Raw genomic sequence first — 14,099 nt, forward strand, 5'->3', positions numbered from 1 at the left:
GATGGCTTTTGGGTAATCATATCTAGTGTCATATGTGTGTGAATACTTATATGTTTACATGATTTAGATGTACATGCTTTACATGTTATTTAAATTTACTTATTGGAGGCATGAGATGGATGTTTGGTGAAATTTTTTATGGGTCAAAGTTTAAACTATTGATTCACTCCCCCCACTGTCAAAGATTTACCTTTCCTATTGTAATTCCAACATAGAAAGTTCTTGACATGAGAGGTTTGCAAGTGAGGGTGTTGACAAATCTTGAAAAATTGAATGATAAAATGAAAGCTATCGATGATCAAACACCTATGCCAGAGTTACGACACAATGTGAAGGTTATTTTAGATAAGGTGGAGGTAGATAGTTAGAAGTTTGATAATAAAAATTTAAGGAATGAGAGAAAAGGATAAGGAGTGGCTTTAGAAAGAGAAGGAGAAGGAACAACTTTAAAAAGAGATTGCACAATAGAAAAAACAACTAGACAACATAGAGGATATTATGAGAGCCACTATATAGAATCTAGGAAAGTGTTGTAGTAGGTACTATGACATTGGAATCACTTATAAGTGTCTTTGATAATTTATAGTCCAAATATGAAATGCTTATAAGAGTGTTTCAAGTATTGGCATAGTCTCCCTATGATGATTCAATATATCAAATGCTTATAAGAGTGTTTCAAGGTTGGGAACCACTTCAACATCCTTTGCATGGTTTAGAGGTAATGCCATTGTGGCAGAGGCTTCTACAAGTGAATGAGCCTCATGATTATGGCATTTACATAGAAGCATAACTTGCCTCTTCAACTCCTTATAGTAAACTCTTCACTGAAGGTATTCTTCAATACTTTACATATGCAATTTTATCGCTTTGGAAAATTGTATTTGATCTTGCTAGCTGGGAACATCTAATTATTCATTTTATTATACCTAATATGATGACATTTCTATAGGAATTTGTAAACAACCTAGCTAATCAACAACTAGACCCATTCAACTAGGTTATGGCTAGTTTCTTTCTAAAAATATTTGCTATGATATGTTTTTCTAAAATATCTTACAAACTCTACCTATTTTTTCTAGTTTGCATTATTATTATGGAGGGTCTTGAAGTAAGTCACTTAGCATGGGTTGAGTGAGTTTTATTTTATTATTTGGATTCTAGAATATGTATGCAACTAGATCAATTTTTTTGAAATTAAACACCTTAAAAAAGATCTCTAAATATACATGTTTAGAAGGAAACATAAAGAGATACCTATTTAGAAGGAAAAGAAACAAACATTTAAATATCCCTTGAAGAAAATCATATAGCTAGGGCACACCAAAAAAATTGTAGAGAAATGACACGACATAACAAAAAAATCATAGAGAAAGGTCATGGAGATCACAAGGGCACAACATGGTGAAAAAATCATAGAGCAAGGGCACATAAATGAAATGCAAAGATCACAAGGCTATGAAAAAGAAATCATAGAGCAAGGACGCAACAATAAAATGTAGAGATCACAACAATGAAATCATATAGCAAGGGCATAACAATGAAATGCAAAAATTATAGCAATAAAATGCATCAATCACAAGGGTGTGAAAACATTAAGATCTCTCCACCCTTGTTCAAAGCTCTCCACTCTATTTCATGCACAACTCTCCACAATGAAAACAAACTCAAAATAATTTATGTCGTGATTTTATAAAAAAAAATTATAGTCACATGGGCATCACAATTACGATGCCAACATCAGTATTATGATGGTGTCAGGGACCATTGCCAAAAAAAAACATGAAAATAAATTAAAAAAATATATTGTCATCACAAATTGTTGTCACAATTTGACCCAAATGTTATAGTGCCTCAATGCTACTTATTTGTCCAAAGTTGCTAGATGATGTGCAAATTGTGTCATTATTGTTAAAGCTAGAAAATTTACATTTAGAGGGATAGATTGGACAAGTGAGGGTTCTAATGATGGTTCCATGTCATAAATGACATGTCAAAGAACTTGATAGAGTTTCACTGGGATTTGACCAAGTCTAGTCTAGCTAGGCAAAAAGTTGTCAAGTTGTTGGACAACTTTGTAAATTTGCAAAAGTTGTCATGATAACTTTTATTGCAAAAAGTGAATTTTTAATCACTAGGTGAAATAACCACTTCAAAATGGTTAGAAAAGGGGTGTTCAACCTATATAAGGCCTCCCTCAACCTGTCATAGGGGTTGGATGGCATTCTGAAGAAATCTTGATTAATGAACAAGTATTTTGCTATGTTATTTTACCATAGTCAAAGTATTTTTCTTCATTTAGATATTTAATGGATTCAAATCCATACTATAACCTATTTTTAAGATGGATGATGTAATTAATTAATTCTATGTGTGATTATATAGGTTTTTGGTTTCACTTCCTTGCACTTTTGTAAATATTTTGGTTTTGCACTATCATTGGTTTGAACCAGATAGTTTTGGAAGATGGGGTCATAACTCACATTTACACCATGGTATCTATATGGTCTCTTGGAATGTGTGAGATTAATCCTTGTAGCATAGTTCTAGAAGAGCTTGCACCCTAGAAAGAAAGTTTGGCTTTTTTATAGTGATGCCCTAGGCAAGCCAAGTGAACATGGTTAGGGATCATAGTGATTGAAATATTATTTGAAGGGATTGAGTGCATTGGGTTATTCAATCCAAGTGGATGGAGAGAAGGATATGAGGGTGGAACAATCCTCTACCCAAGGTGAAGTCTAGGTGACATGATTTGATAGGGATTTGAACAAACCCTTGTGAACTCTGTCACCATATTAGGAAACCCTTAATTTTAGGCTTAAAAACAACCCACTATATGGATAGGTTGGAGAAATGAGACTAGGTGAATCTCAAACATATTCTAAAAGGGTATCATGATATGTAGTTTGATTTCCCCCTTGTTAAGTCATTTTCTAAGTTGTGTGCCAAAAGCTGAGTTTGGAGGCCTAATTTCTTATAGCCCTATTATGCCTAATTGGGAGTAATTTTTTTAAATCGATAGAGATTTCTATGGATTTTTGATGGATAAGCATTGGAATGTCCCCAATTCCCTATTTAAAATCTCCTCTCTCCATTTTGTCTAGGTATCGATCATGTGTGGTCATTTGGTGTGGATGATCCAACAAGGCATCTAAGGAGTGTTGTTGGATGGAGTTGAATTCTAAATTAGTGTGGACAAGTTGAAAGAATGAAGGATTGGAAAGATAATCCTTCTAGATTATGGTTAGTTTAAGAACCCTAATAGGCCAGATAGGTGACCTAGAGGAGACCCTAAGAGAGGTTAGGGTTAAGGAGAATGACTTGTCCTTACATCAGAGTTGTATCAAAGCCCTAAAAGATTTGGGATTATGGATAGATGTTTCAGACTATAGCAGAGTCAATAGGTGAAACAATAATGGTGATTAATGTAGAGTTAGCCAAAGATATGGGTGATTAAAAGGAGAAAAATAGAATCCTTGAAGAAGCCCTAGAGGAAATGAAGACTAAGCTAGAAAAAGTTGTTGAAGTAGCCATGATGAAGTCAAAAAAGGTAAAAGTAGTGATAAATGAAAGGCAAAGATTGATGAGGAGAACATCTTACTTGAAGTAGACCCTTAATTAAATGAAGAACCATTCTTGAAGGCCATCAAGGCACTAGGAGGAAAATCCATAGAAGGAATTACATTTTTTAGTGGCAAGATTGACACCAATACAATGATGGAATTGAGGGAATAAAGAATAATTTTGAGTGTGAAGATGTCACAGAGGCACAAAAGGTAAAGATTTCTAAATCTAGACTTAAAGATTCAACATTAACATGGTAGAAATACATTTAGGGTGAAAGGGCCAGTATGGGCAAAAATCCTATAGCTAATTCGAATGCCATGGTGACTAAAGTGAAGGAGGATTATTCACCTAAAGATTATGAAATACAATTGCATAGAAAGAGGCACGGTATGCAAAAAAAAGACTTGGATGTGGCCTCTTACACAGAGCAGTTAGAAAAATTATGCATAAGGTCCAATATTCAAGAGGAGGAACTTATTAAAGTATCAAGATATTTGGGTGGAATGAAATGGAACATCCAAGAAAAGTTAAGCCTATGGACTCATACCACTATTTAGAAGTGTCATCAATTGGCTCTTAAGGTGGAAGAGAATAATAGGAAGAAGGGAGACTCAAAATTCAAAGGTAGAGGCAAAGGAAGAGACCAAATAGGGCATAGAAGTGAATACCAAGGAAGAGGTAATGATCAAAGAAACCAAACAGAGTCTAAACTTGTTGAGAAGGGTAGTGAAACTACTTCAAGGGGAGGTTATAAAAGAGGAAGAGTCACTCAAGGAGGTCCCAATATAGGGATAGGTATAAGTAGGAGTAATTCATACTTTTCAACTATGAAGTGTTATAATTTTGGTCAGTTGGGTCACCCTGCCTATAGATATCCTAACAAGCCTACTTCTTCAAACAATGATAAGAGAGTTTCATATTATCATTAGGACATAATGAGTTCTAAGGTATCTGAGGTAGATCATATTGAGTTAGAGAGAAGAGAAAACTTTATGTTCAAGAGAGTACTAATTAGACAACCAACAAATGATGAACCCAAGCATAGAAGGGCCTTGTTTAGAATTAGGTGCAAGATTTTAGGCAAGGTGTGTAAAGTTATTATGGATTCAAACTCCATAGAAAAAATAATATCAAAGGAAGAAATGGACAAGATCAAGTTGGTAAAGGTACCTCATGTTAACCCTTACAAGGTGACATGGTTGAACAAAGGGTAGAGTGTGTTGGTCAATGAGAAAACTTGGGTTGAGTTTTCAATTGTAGGCTATTTAAAGAAAAATTACTTTGCGATATATTTCCTATGGATGAATGTCATATGATTTTGGGATTACCTTAACAATATGATAGAGGTGTTGTCTATGATGGGAAGGAAAGTTCTATTTCTTTCAAGAAAGATGGGAGGACTTTCAAAATTCAATCCTTATTAAAGGAAGATGAACCACAATCCAAAACTCTTGGTGTATAGTTGAGTAGTGGGAAGGATTTCATCAAGGCCCTTAAGTATGAAGATAGTGAAGGGTGTGATATTCTTCTTAATCCCAAGGAAGAAGAGAAAGATAAGTAAGAGCCCTTACCCACTAAAATCCAAGAGATGCTTGTGAAGTATAAGGACATTGTCAATGATGGGACAAATACAAATTTACCTCCTATGATAATGATAACTCATTAGATTGACTTTGTACCTAGTGCTTCATTGAAAAATAAAGAAACCTATAATCTTACCCTAGAGAAGAGTAGAGAGGTAGCTAGGAAAGTACAAGAGATTCTAGATCAGGGTCTAATAAAGAAGAGAAGTAGTCCTTGTGTAATGCTAGTAGATTTGGCATCCAAGAAAGGAGGAAAATGGAGGCTTTGTATAGATTCAAGGGCCATAAATAGGATTAGTATAATGTATAGGTTTCCCATACCTAAAATTGAATATTTGATGGATTTTCTAGGAGGAGCTCAATATTTCACAAAGTTGGACCTTAAAAGTGGTTACCATTAGATAAGGATAAAGGAAGGTGATGAGTGGAAGATAAATTTAAAGACCATAGATGGATTGTATGAGTGGCTTGTGATGCCATTTGGGCTCTTAAATGCTCCTAGCACATTCATGACACTCATGAATGAAGTGTTGAAAGATTACACATGAAGGTTTGTGGTGGTATATCTTGATGATATACTCATCTTTAGTAAGACAAGAGAAGAAAATCTTGAGCATTTGGAGATGGTGCTAAGGAATTTACATGAGGAGAGGTTGGCAATAAATTTGGAGATATGTGAATTCATGAAGTAAGAGCTTGTATACCTAGGATTTGTTGTATCTAAAGGGTCTTTGAAGATGAACCAAGAAAATTTGTAGCTATCTTAAATTGGCCACCACCTACCACAACAATAGAGGTAAGGAGCTATCTCTCATGATTCATATTATTGTTCCTAATCATGTTGAATACAAGATTTATGTTGGAGAGTAATTCTTTATGAAAGTATTTATTCATCTCTAAAAGTTTCTAACTCCATGGTCAAGAATCTATATCTAGAGAAGGATACATTTTCATAGATATATATAGAGAAAATGCAAAAGAGAACACTGGAAACTAAAGTTGGAGATTGATATATAGATCATGAGAATAGTTTAGAATCAAGATCGGTTAGATTCAATACAGAATGGTCATTCAAAACATAGAAATGGTGAAGGAAAAAAGTCAAAGGTGATACAAATTCTTTTGAAAACAAAATTGATAGTTAATATTTGATCTGTAGGTATATGTGACAAAGGAGAAAAGTGAATTGGAAGAAAGAACACATGCTATTGGCTAGTTGAAAAGTCTAAATGCCTACCTATCAGATGTGGTCCCATTTAAATATTAAATGAAAGTTTGATTCCTTCATCCATTAGATCAAAAAATATCTACAGAGGTCATAATGTCTCTATATAAAGATGCTCATTTGTTTATTCATGTGAAAAAGTGGCGTAAAGACACGTGTCTAGTGGGCCATCATATTTCATGAAACACAGTTAGAATCTAGTCATTAAGTGCTACAAAGGAAAGAAAGTCAACACCAGATTCTCCAAGCAATGAAATAGTGCCAACTGTTTGCCACAATGTGCCTAATTGGAAAGAGGGACCGGCACTACAAAACAAAGAGCCCTAACATCATTTTTTTATCACTGTCAAATCAGAAAGAGATCCATGAATATTGCTATCTAGCTATGTGAAGTTGCTCAATTGTTAGTCTTAGTAACAAAGTGACAAGAAGACACGTGTACTTGGTGGACCTATGGAGGAAGTTATAAAGGAAGTCATAACATTTTAATATCAATTGTTGATTTGAGATCAATGATGGGAATTGAAAAATGCAATCACTGTTAGAATATGAAATATATGGATTTGGTGCAAAAATACAAAAAATGAAGAAGAAACAATTTTTTGTAGGATTTTCCAAGACTACTTGAAGATGATCAGTCATGGTGTGTTTTTAGGAATATCATGGATTCAAAATCATCACTAGGAGAGATAACATGTGCTCATATCATGATAAAAATTGGATATTTCCATATTTAATTCTCTATTATATAACTATTGCTCTGCTAGAATTTAGAAATTATAATAATAGACTATAAATGTGATCTCTTTTGATATAAAAAGGGTCAACAAACTGAAGATGGAATGGTTATGTAATTCCATTTACAGTATTTTATTTTCATGTTTTGTAGTCCATTCATTAGATAGCTTTGCACTTAGAGTTGAAAGACAATTGTGTATGATCTTGTAAATAATCAAATGGATTCCACTTCATTTTGATATTTGTAGTACAATAATTCCATTTGCTACTTCATATATGGTTTTTTTTCTTCTCTTGATAGTTTCATACATGTTATGCATTTCATTGGGAATTAAAGGATAATGTATGTGAATCTATTGGATAATTGTTGAATTCCATTTCATTCAAGGCTAATAGCAAAAGAAATTACACTTTTCCTCATATGTATAATCTTTTCTTTCCCACTTCTACATTTAGATGAGTGATTTGCATTTAGAATAGAATTAGGAGTCATAAAATATCAAGATCATCTATTGCAATCATTCCATTGAGTGCGATAGGTTATTCATATACATCTTGCCTAAGTTGTTTGTGCCTACAAACAACTTGGTTATCCTTTACTACTCTTAGGTTAAGAACTTATAATACCAAGAATTTCTCATCACATAAAGACATATTCATTGCATATTATTGCAAGAATCATAAGGAGTTGTACCTAATAAATTCAGAGGGTAGTGATAGAGTATATACACTGATCCAGTTGTTGGTAAACATCCTTTTTCATTCCAAGCATTAAGTATCAAAGAGTCAAGATTATCAAATCTAATAGGAGGACAAACTATTAACCAATAGTTTTTGGCAACTCTACTAGGGAAATTTAGATGAAAATTCTAAAGAATTACCCTTCGTAATTTGATAAAATCTTAATATATATTTGAATTGCATTCAAGTGGTTTCCATAAGAACTTGACACCAATTTACAAGTTCAACCTATTGAAGAAGTGTAGGAAATTTAAAAGTTGAAGATTGGTAAGATAAATTTGAAAAGCACCATTTGATATAGTCTAGATTCTAAATATACTAGGAGTGCCAAGTAGAAAGGAAAGATTAACCCAATATACAAAGAGCTCAAGAAAGCTAATTTTCCTATCTTGGAAGACCTTTGCAGAAGAGGAAGAACATGCGTAAAGGTATCTATAACCAAACAACTTCAAGATACTCTATTGTCTACAATTGTCCCTCTAAATAGAACATAGAGAAGTCGATCTTCTTCTCCTCCTACTATCAAAAATTATATTCCTTCTATTTTTTATTTTTTTGTTGATTGGTACTGCTCTTCCTATTTCTATTACTTTTCAAACAAATCAAATCACTCTACTAGTAATTATGGCACAACCATGGGGAAATGATATTGGTCATCTTTCCCTTGGGGCTAATAATGATCTACCAAGAGTATTGAGGAAGAACTTTCCAAGATTCAATGGAGATGGCTCTACTTCTATAGAACAACACTTGAGTGCTTTGCATAAGGCTTTTGGTGTAGTAAATCCTCAACATGAGGATGTGGCAATTAGAATGCTTGTAGATACACTAGTGGATAATGTTGTTGATTGGTTTCAAGACCTACCTACAGGATGCATCACAAATTGGAACACCATGAAACAAAGGTTTGAGGAAAGATACAAAAGCATAGAAGATGCACAAACCTTGTTATTACAATTGACACAAATAAAGAAAGAAACCTCAATTTCTATGAGAGATTTCAATGTAAAATTCAATAAAATTCTCAAAAGAATTCCTACTACAAGTACACCTACTGATGATAATAATAAACTTTCTACAATAGCTCCATGCCACCTGATCTAGGATACTAGATTAGAAGAGAAAATGTAGCCAATTTGCAAGCTACTTAAACACTAGCTGTGGAGATGGAGGATGACATGATAGCCTCTAGTAAGTGGAAAAGAGAGTTTCAATCTAGAACTATGAGAAATACAACTAGTATTTCCAAACTATAGAAGCCATGCTTAAAAAATTATATAATGAGTTCATCTCATTGAAGAAACAAATTAATAGACCTTCTTATCAACCTCATTAGGAAGGTTATAGAAATATAAATAGAAGTAAATCATTGCAAATATCACTTATTCAATAAAGGCTAGCAATTGGACCTACTCCAAAAAAAAAAAAAATGTGTTCTTTTCACCTAAGATAAGATCATGATGGAGATACATGTGTTGATATTATCATTTATAGACACATGGTGAATAACAAAGAACAAACAATTGAATATCCTAAAAGTGAGGATGATCATACTCCTTATGGTGACTCTGAAAATTATTTCTTGGAGTATGAATTAGATTTAGAAAAAAGAGGTGATTGTTTTGCTACTCTAGAAGGACCTCAATTAATAGTAATGACCAAAGGTCAAAAAAACACAAAGTAGAACAACTCAGTTCCTATCAAGAATAATGCACCATCAAATAAAGTTGATAAAGATAGTGGAATAGTAACTTCATCTTCATATAAGGAGTATAAAGGTAAGTCTTCTCATTCCTTTGACATAGTACAATATTGTGAAGAAACAAGACTTCATATATCTCCATTGTATTCTTTGAAATCTAATCCTAATCAATTGAAAAGATTAGTTGAGCATTGCAATAGTAAAGAGACAGTTCATGCTAATATTAATGACAATGTTGAACATCATAATAAGGCCAACACTAGTGGAACTTCTTTTGATAATAAATATTTTTTAATTCCTAAATTGTTTCAAGAAGAATAGTTTGTTGTTTTAGCTACCTGTCCAAAGCAAAAGCTAGATCCTTTTTATATTTCTTTGTTCATCAATGGACACAGATTGAGTAATTGTATCATAGATTCAAGAGCCTTTGATAATGAAATTCATGCCTCTGTAGCCAAATATTTAGGTCTTCCATTGACCTAAACCTTTTGGTAGAAGCTACTCAATGGATGCTAAACAAGTGCCATTGCTATGATGGATTAAAGATGCTTAAGTTGCCCTTGTTGCTTACCCCTCTAAGAGATTGAAACTTACCATTCTAGTACCAAACATCCTTGCAAGCTATGGAATGCTCTTGAGTGGAAGTTTTTGCAAAGACATGGGGGGAGAAATAAAATTAGATTGGTCTAGTGCCACTATACAAGTTAGAAACAAAAAGGCGAAGCTAGAACTAGAAGAGAAAGAAAAATTCACTGATTTGAAATTAGATGATCCTAGATCTCAAATCTTGTATCATGAACTATAGTTTGGAAATGATATGTTGTTCTCTAGTACCCTTGAGATCTTAGAAGAACTAGAACCAAATAAAGGTGATCAATTGTGGACTCTAGAATTTGATGGTAGTTGTGAAAATGCTAGCTCAAGTACGGGTGTGGCATTGACATCACCTGATGGAGAAATGAATTGTTTTATTTTTAAGTTGGATTTCAAAAACACTAATAATACTATAGAATATGAAGCTCTGCTTCTTGGTATAATGGTAGCAAAACAAAAGGGAGTCAAGATGCTTAAAGCATAAGGAGATGCATAGTTGGTAGTAAGACAAGTTAGAAATCAATATGCAGTGAAGAATTCAAGATTGGGAAACTACCATAGTAAGGTGTGGAATGAAATTGAGAGTTTTAACACCTTCTCAATTACATCAGTACTTGCAAAATTCAATTCAAGAGCTGATTCTTTGGTAGTCTCTACATCATTGCTCTTACCACATCCTGATTTCAAAATTCAAACCTATAAAGTAAAAGTTTTATTTAGGCCTAATATCCCTGATAATGAGGATTCATGGCATGTATTTGAAGATGATAAAAAAATCCTCAAATTCATTGAAGGGGAGTATCCTTTTAAATGTTTGAATTTTGAAGGAAGCACTAATCCAAAAGGTAATGATTCATTCACAAGAGATGAAAAGAAGATAGGATCTAATGTGTTTTAGTTGAAAGGTAATAAGATTCCACTTCATTTAATCTCTTTATAGAAAATCTTTGATAGGAATGATGCATATATAAAGAGAGAAAGAGATAAGAAGAGAAAGACCTATGGTGAATATGATGGAATCAACATAGGGACCTAAATTAACCCCAAGATGATAACCATAGGAAAATGTTGCACAACATAAGAGAGGGTAGAGATCAAGAAATTACTTATTGAATTTCATAATGCTTTTTCTTGAAGTTATGAAGACCTAAAGAATTTCATGGGTGGGAAGTTCAAACATGAAATCCCTCTTAAACTAGGTGCAACACCATTAAGGAAAAAGTAGAGAAATTATAATCCTATAGTTGAAGGGACAATCTTTAAGGAAATTGAAAAAATGCTATAGGCTAGAATTATATACCCTATTCATGATCTCACTTGGGTGGCTAATATTTTACCATTGAGGAAAAAGAATGGATAAATGAGAATTTGTGTAGATTTCAAAAACTTAAATCAAGCCTCATTGAAGGACAATTTGTCTCTCCCTAATATGGATCATCTTTTATAGACTGTTGCAAGATTAGAGATGATGTCCATATTGGATGGATTCTCAGGATATAATCAAATCCACATAAATGAAGTAGATCAGTTCAAGACTACATTTACCACACCATGGGGTACATTTGCATACAATAGAATGCCTTTTGGCTTAATCAATGCAAGAGAAACTTTTCAACATGGAATGAATTTGGCTTTTGAAGGTTTGAAAGATAGAATTGTTGTCATATATCTTGATGATTTGATAGTATTTTCCAAGAAGAGAAAAGATCATATCAGGGATCTAGAAAAGGTGTTGCAAATATTGTATCTCAAGAAAGAGTGAAGATTGATTTTAAAGTTATTCAACAAATAAGTCTACCATTGAGTAAAATTGGAGTGAAGTCTTTCTTTGGCCCAGTAAATTTCTTGAGAAGATTTGTTCGTGATTTCTCTGAAGTAGTTAAATGTATAGTTGATATGATGAAAGGAAATCAAATTTTCAAATGAAGTAATGTTGGGATAAGGGCCTTTGAAGATATCAAGGATGCCATTACCAAAGCACTTGTGCTTATTCATCCTGACTACACCAAAGAATTCATCATCTACTATTATGGTTCAAAGTATACTATGCTAGCTATATTGATGCAAGAAAATAAAGAGAAATACAAGCCCCAATAGCTTTCATGACTATACCATTGAAAAATCAAGAGCTAAGATATTATCAAATGGAAAAACATGCATATGCAATAGTGAGAGCCCTCAAGAATTTTAGATTTTATGTGTTGCATTCTCATTCAATAATATATGTGTCAAATCCTATAGTGAAAAGTATTTTCACACAACAAGATGTTGGTTGCAATAATAGAGGAGTGTGAATAGCCAAAGTTGAAGAATATGATATAGAAATAAAACCAACCAAAATTGTAAGAGGAAATGCACTCTATAAAGCCTTAGTAGAGGATCAACAAAGCAAAGAAGAAGATACTCCATAAGTTCTTATGGTATGTCTTCAAGATCCTTGGTTCTCAAACATTGCTTATTTTTTAACATATGGTGAATGCCCTGATGGATTGACTACTAAGAAAAGGAGAGAGTAAAAACTAAAGCCTTGAAATATGTAATTCATGATGATGTCTTGTATAAGAGAGCTATTAATGGAACATTTTTGAGATGTGTGGATAAGGAACATCATGTGAAGTTGTTAAGATCTTTTCATGATGAAGCATGTGGAGGACATTCTTCCAGCACTATTACCACAGTCAAAATTTTGAGACAATGTTGTTATTGGCCTGGTATGTTTAAAGATGCATATAAGTGGGTGGCTAATTGTGAAAAATGCAAGATGTTTAGTGGTTAACCTCAGCTGGCTGCCCTATCTCTTAGGCCAATAGTAATTGAAGCTCCTTTTCATCAATGGGGTTTAGATTTTATAGGCTCAATCAATCCTCCCTCTAGCCAAGGACATTCATACATACTCACTGCCATGGATTATTTGAGAAAATGGGTAGAGGCAAGGCCAACAAATAAGACATCCTCAGAAGTGGTATGCAAGTTCCTCAAAGAACATAAACTGGTTAGATTTGGAGTTCCTATGAAGTTAGTAATGGATAATGCAACTTATTTTTCCTCTTCAGAGATCATTGAGTTTTGTTATGATAATGTTATTCAAGTTGGACATTCCTATGATTATTTCCCTCAAGGAAATGGGTAGACGTGAGTCTAGTAATAAAAACCTGATTAATATTTTGAAGAAATTGGTCTCAGATAATCATAAAGGTTAGCATAAGAAAATTCATGATGCTTTATGAGCTGATAGGACCACACCTAAAAAGGGCTATTGGGATCTTACCTTTCGAATTAGTGTATGGAGTAGAAGCTAAGTTACCACTACCATTAGAACTAGCTACTTGTAAGTTGAAAATAGCAATTGAAGATGATGTCTTCCAAGATGAGTTAGACAAGAGGATCTTGTATCTTACTAAACTACAAGGAGAGAGAGAGAGAGAGAAGAGATGGTTGAAAAAATTAGTGAACATCAAGGAAGGATAAAGAAACTATTTGATAAAATGGAAAGGCTTAGAAAGTTTATGGGAGGTGATTTGGTGTTGTTATGGGATAAGAGACATGAGCTAAGAGGTATGCATTCCACATTTCAATCCTTATGGAAAGGCCTTTTCAAATTATTCAAATTATCAAAAAAATTAATTCAAATTGGCATATCCAACTAGAGAAACCTTGCCATGTCCTTATAATGGGTAGGATTTGAAGTTACATCAAATGCAAAATTAAAAACAAGTAACACCTATGTAGTAGATAGCTAGGTAGGTTTTCCTTTTCATGCATTTTTCTTAGTTTTAGTTGCTTGTTTTCCTTAGGTAGTTCCTTGTTTCTTTCTTAGTTTAGCTTATTATTTTTGTTTCCAAGTCATCAAATGTCCTTTGTATAGAACCAGAGATCGCTTGGATTCTTTCAAGCATTATCATTCTTAAATCCCTAGATAGAGCCACATGTTGCCTAAGTTTCATTCTATACC

Source organism: Cupressus sempervirens, chromosome 9 (genome assembly GCF_028749045.1).
Source record: "Cupressus sempervirens isolate cs-2001-9-10 chromosome 9, ASM2874904v1, whole genome shotgun sequence".
Lineage (NCBI taxonomy): Eukaryota > Viridiplantae > Streptophyta > Pinopsida > Cupressales > Cupressaceae > Cupressus > Cupressus sempervirens.